Raw genomic sequence first — 6,000 nt, forward strand, 5'->3', positions numbered from 1 at the left:
AGTTTGCATTCCCACCAACAGTGTAAGAGGGTTCCCTTTTCTCCACACCCTCTCCAGCATTTATTGCTTGTAGACTTTTGGATAGCAGCCATTCTGACTGGTGTGAAATGATACCTCATTGTGGTTTTGATTTGCATTTCTCTAATAATGAGTGATGTTGAGCATCTTTTCATGTGTTGGTTAGCCATCTGTATGTCTTCTTTGGAGAAATGTCTGTTTAGTTCTTTGGCCCATTTTTTGATTGGGTCGTTTATTTTTCTGGAATTCAGCTGCAGAAGTTGCTTGTATATTTTTGAGATTAATTGTTTGTCTGTTGCTTCATTTGCTATTATTTTCTCCCATTCTGAAGGCTGTCTTTTCACCTTGTTTATAGTTTCCTTTGTTGTGCAAAAGCTTTTAATTTTAATTAGGTCCCATTTGTTTATTTTTGCTTTTATTTCCAATATTCTGGGAGGTGGGTCATGGAGGATCCTGCTGTGATTTATGTCGGAGAGTGTTTTGCCTATGTTTTCCTCTAGGAGTTTTATTGTTTCTGGTCTTACGTTTAGATCTTTAATCCATTTTGAGTTTATTTTTGTGTACGGTGTTAGGAAGTGTTCTAGTTTCATTCTTTTACAAGTGGTTGACCAGTTTTCCCAGCACCACTTGTTAAGGAGATTGTCTTTTCTCCATTGAATATTCTTGCCTCCTTTGTCGAAGATAAGGTGTCCATAGGTGCGTGGGTTTATCCCTGGGCTTTCTATTTTGTTCCATTGATCTATATTTCTATCTTTGTGCCAGTACCATACTGTCTTGATGACTGTGGCTTTGTAGTAGAGCCTGAAGTCAGGCAGGTTGATTCCTCCAGTTCCATTCTTCTTCCTCAAGATTGCTTTGGCTATTCGAGGTTTCTTATATTTCCATACAAATTGTGAGATGATTTGTTCAAGTTCTGTGAAAAATACCATTGGTAGCTTGATAGGGATTGCATTGAATCTATAGATTGCTTTGGGTAGTATACTCATTTTCACTATATTAATTCTTCCAATCCATGAACACGGTATATTTCTCCATCTGTATGTGTCCTCTTTGATTTCTTTCATCAGTGTTTTATAGTTTTCTATATATAAGTCTTTTGTTTCTTTAGGTAGATATATTCCTAAGTATTTTATTCTTTTTGATGCAATGGTGAATGGTATTGTTTCCTTAATTTCTCTTTCTGTTTTCTCAATATTGGAGTATAGGAATGCAAGGGATTTCTGTGTGTTAATTTTATATCCTGCAACTTTACTATATTCATTGATCAACTCTAGTAATTTTCTAGTAGAGTCTTTAGGGTTTTCTATGTAGAGGATCATGTCATCTGCAAACAGTGAGAGTTTTACTTCTTCTTTTCCTATCTGTATTCCTTTTATTTCTTTTTCAGCTCTGATTGCTGTGGCCAAGACTTCCAAAACTATGTTGAATAGTAGTGGTGAAAGTGGGCATCCTTGCCTTGTTCCTGACTTTAGGGGAAATGCTTTCAATTTTTCACCATTGAGGATAATGTTTGCTGTGGGTTTGTCATATATAGCTTTTATTATGTTGAGATATGTTCCTTCTACTCCTGCTTTCTGGAGGGTTTTAATCATAAATGGATGCTGAATTTTGTCAAAGGCTTTTTCTGCATCTATTGAGATAACCATATGGTTTTTTTCTTTCAATTTGTTAATGTGGTGTATTACATTGATTGATTTGCGGATGTTAAAAAAACCTTGCATTCCTGGGATAAAGCCCACTTGGTCATGATGTATGATCTTTTTAATATGATGTTGGATTCTGTTTGCTAGAATTTTATTAAGGATTTTTGCATCTATGTTCATCAGTGATATTGGCCTGTAGTTTTCCTTTTTTGTGACATCTTTGTCTGGTTTTGGAATTAGGGTGATGGTGGCCTCATAGAATGAGTTTGGAAGTTTACCATCTTCTGCAGTTTTCTGGAAGAGTTTGAGTAGGATAGGTGTTAGCTCTTCTCTAAATTTTTGGTAGAATTCCGCTGTGAAGCCATCTGGTCCTGGGTTTTTGTTTGCTGGAAGATTTCTGATTACAGTTTCGATTTCCGTGCTTGTGATGGGTCTGTTAAGATCTTCTATTTCTTCCTGGTTCAGTTTTGGAAAGTTATACTTTTCTAAGAATTTGTCCATTTCTTCCAAGTTGTCCGTTTTATTGGCATATAGCTGTTGGTAGTAGTCTCTTATGATCCTTTGTATTTCTGTGGAGTCTGTTGTGATCTCTCCATTTTCATTTCTAATTTTGTTGATCTGATTCTTCTCCCTTTGTTTCTTGATGAGTCTGGCTAATGGCTTGTCAATTTTGTTTATCTTCTCGAAAAACCAGCTTTTAGTTTTGTTGATTTTTGCTATGGTCTCTCTTGTGTCTTTTGCATTTATTTCTGCCCTAATTTTTAAGATTTCTTTCCTTCTACTCACCCTGGGGTTTTTCATTTCTTCCTTCTCTAGTTGCTTTAGGTGTAGAGTTAGTTGATTTATTTGATTTTTTTCTTGTTTCTTGAGGTACGCCTGTATTGCTATGAACCTTCCCCTTAGTATTGCTTTTACAGTGTCCCGTAGGTTTTGGGTTGTTGTGTTTTCATTTTCATTCGTTTCTATGCATACTTTTATTTCTTTTTTGATTTCTTCTGTGATTTGTTGGTTATTCAGAAGCGTGTTGTTTAGCCTCCATATGTTGGAATTTTTAATAGTTTTTTTCCTGTAATTGAGGTCTAATCTTACTGCATTGTGGTCAGAGAAGATGGCTGGGATGATTTCAATTTTTTTGAATTTACCAAGGCTAGATTTATGGCCCAGGATGTGATCTATCCTGGAGAAAGTTCCATGTGCACTTGAGAAAAAGGTAAAATTGATTGTTTTGGGGTGGAAAGTCCTGTAAATATCAATGAAATCTAATTTGTCTATTGTATCATTTAAAGTTTGTGTTTCCTTGTTAATTTTCTGTTTAGTTGATCTATCCATATGTGTGAGTGGAGTATTAAAGTCTCCCACTATTATTGTGTTATTGTTAATTTCCCCTTTCATACTTGTTAGTATTTGCCTTATATATTGTGGTGCTCCTATGTTGGGTGCATATATATTTATGATTGTTACGTCTTCTTCTTGGATTGATCCTTTGATCTTTATGTAGTGTCCCTCTTTGTCCCTTTTCACATCCTTTATTTTAAAGTCTATTTTATCTGAAATGAGTATTGCGACTCCTGCTTTCTTTTGGTCTCCGTTTGCATGAAATATGTTTTTCCATCCCTTCACTTTCAGCCTGTGTGTGTCCCTAGGTTTGAGGTGGGTCTCTTGTAGACAGCATATATAGGGGTCTTGTTTTTGTATCCATTCAGCCAGCCTTTGTCTTTTGGTTGGAGCATTCAACCCATTTACATTTAAGGTAATTATTGATAAGTATGATCCCGTTGCCATTTACTTTGTTGTTTTGAGTTTGTGTTGAAACATCCTTTCTGTGTTTCCTGTTTAGAGAAGATCCTTTAGCATTTGCTGGAGAGCTGGTTTGGTGGTGCTGAATTCCCTCAGCTCTTGCTTGTCTGTAAAGCTTTTGAATTCTCCTTCATATCTGAATGAGATCCTTGCTGGGTACAGTAATCTGGGTTGTAGATTATTCTCTTTCATTACTTTAAGTATGTCCTGTCATTCCCTTCTAGCCTGAAGGGTTTCTATTGAAAGATCAGCTGTTATCCTTATGGGGATCCCCTTGTGTGTTATTTGTTGTTTTTCCCTTGCTGCTTTTAATATTTGTTCTTTGTGTTTGATCTTTGTTAATTTGATTAATATGTGTCTTGGGGTGTTTCGCCTTGGGTTTATCCTGTTTGGAACTCTCTGGGTTTCTTGGACTTCTGTGACTATTTCTTTCGTCATTTTAGGGAAATTTTCAACTATTATCTCCTCGAGTATTTCTTCATGGCCTTTCCTTTTATCTTCTTCTTCTGGGACTCCTATGATTCGAATGTTGGGGCGTTTCATATAGTCCCAGAGGTCCCGGAGGTTTTCCTCATTTCTTTTGATTCTTTTTTCTTTTTTCCTCTCTACTTCGTTTATTTCCATCATTCTATCTTCTACCTCACTTATCCTATCTTCTGCCTCCGTTATTCTACTGTTGGTTCCCTCCAGAGTGTTTTTTATCTCCTTTATTTCATTATTCATTCTATATTGACTCCTTTTTATTTCTTCTAAGTCCTTGATAAACATTTCTTGCATCTTCTCAATCTTTGTCTCCAGGCTATTTATCTGTAACTCCATTTTGCTTTCAAGATTTTGGATCATTTTTATTATCATTATTCTAAATTCTTTTTCAGATAGATTCCCTATCTCCTCCTCTTTTGTTTGGTTTTGTGGGCATTTCTCATTTTCCTTTACTTGCTGAGTATTTCTCTGCCTTTTCATCTTGTTTAGATTGCTGTGTTAGGCGTGGCCCTTCTGTATTCTGGTAGTATGAAGTTCCTCTTTATTGTGGAGGTTCCTCACTGCGGTTGGGGTTGGACAGGTGGCTTGTCAAGGCTTCATGGTTTGGGGAGCTTGTGTCGGTGTTCTGGTGGGTGGAGCTGGATTTCTGCTCTCTAGAGTGCAATGGAGTGACCAGTATTAATTTTGGAGATGTCTATGGATTTGGTGTGCCTCTGGGCAGCCTGTATATTGATGCTCAGGTGTATGTTCCTACGTTGCTGGAGAATTTGCGTGGTATGTCTTGCTCTGGAACTTTTTGGCTCTTGGGTGGAGCTTGGTTTCAGTGTATATATGGAGGCTATTGGATGGTCTCTTATTAATTAATGTTTCCCCTGGCTTTCAGTCTTATTCTTGCAGTAGCCTCAAGACTTCTCCTTCCATACAGCCTCAGTAATAAAACTTTTAGGTTAATGGTGAAAAGATTCTCCACAGTGAGGGATACCCAGAAAGGTTCACTGAGTTACATGGAGAGATGAGGTGGGGGGGGTGGTGGTGAGGTGACCAGGAGGGGAAGAGGGGAATTCAAATGTGGAGAGAGAAATCTAGCCAGTAAGCACTTCCCTCTGTGCTTTCCACAGTTTGGAACCCTCAGAGTGGTTCACAGAGATACATAGAGAGGGGGAGGAAGGTAATATAGGTGAGCATGAGTAGAAAGGGAGGAATCAAGAGGGGAGAGAGAGATCTGGGCAGTATCCTGTTCCTGAAGTGTTCTCCGGTACCCAGAACACCCTCAGAGATTCACAGAATTGGGTTGAGAAGAGAAGGAGGAGGGTGGGAGAGAGAGGTTCCCTGGGGGAGAAGAAAGAGCATCAATAGGGGGAGAGAGTGATCAGGCCAGTGATCACACTCCTGAGTAAAAATGGGTCCTAAAGATTGGGTTCTTAAATGTACAAAATTGATATCAAATATGTAAAACAAAGTTTAAAAATCTAGAGTAGAGGTTAGACTCTTATAAAACTTACAATATAAAAAAAAGAAAAAAGGAAACAGTGTAAAAAGAAAAAAAACAGTAAAACAGTAAAAAAAGAAAAGTAAAAAAAAGGAAAACAGGAAAAAAACATTAAAAAAGAAAACACAAAAGGTATAAGATATATGTATGTAGTTTGCTTCAAAAATAGGGGGTTTTTTTTTTTGCAAGTTAATAGTGGGTTATGAAAATGAAAGTTAAAGGTGTAATAGAGGACTTGAAGAAAAAGGAAAGAAGAGAAAAAAATTTTTTTTAATTAAAAAAAAAATTAAAAAAAAAAAAATAATAATAGTAAAAAATATATATATCCCGGACTTTCTCTGGAGCTGTTGTGAGCAGTGTGGGATCTGCTCAGTTTCAGATAGATCCTTATTCCTTATACTTTTCAAGATCTATAGGTCCTTTTCAATGCAGTCGGTATTAACTACAGGGATTTTAATCTGTTGGTCTGTCCCTTCCAAAGTGCTTCCCTCTGTTTATTTGGCTTCTGTTTGGAGATCTCTTCAGTATCTAATTTCCGCCCTGCAACAAAGCGGTGGAGGTGATCTCTTT

Source organism: Giraffa tippelskirchi, chromosome X, assembly GCF_054371585.1.
Source record: "Giraffa tippelskirchi isolate mGirTip1 chromosome X, T2T-mGirTip1v1.2.pri, whole genome shotgun sequence".
NCBI lineage: Eukaryota > Metazoa > Chordata > Mammalia > Artiodactyla > Giraffidae > Giraffa > Giraffa tippelskirchi.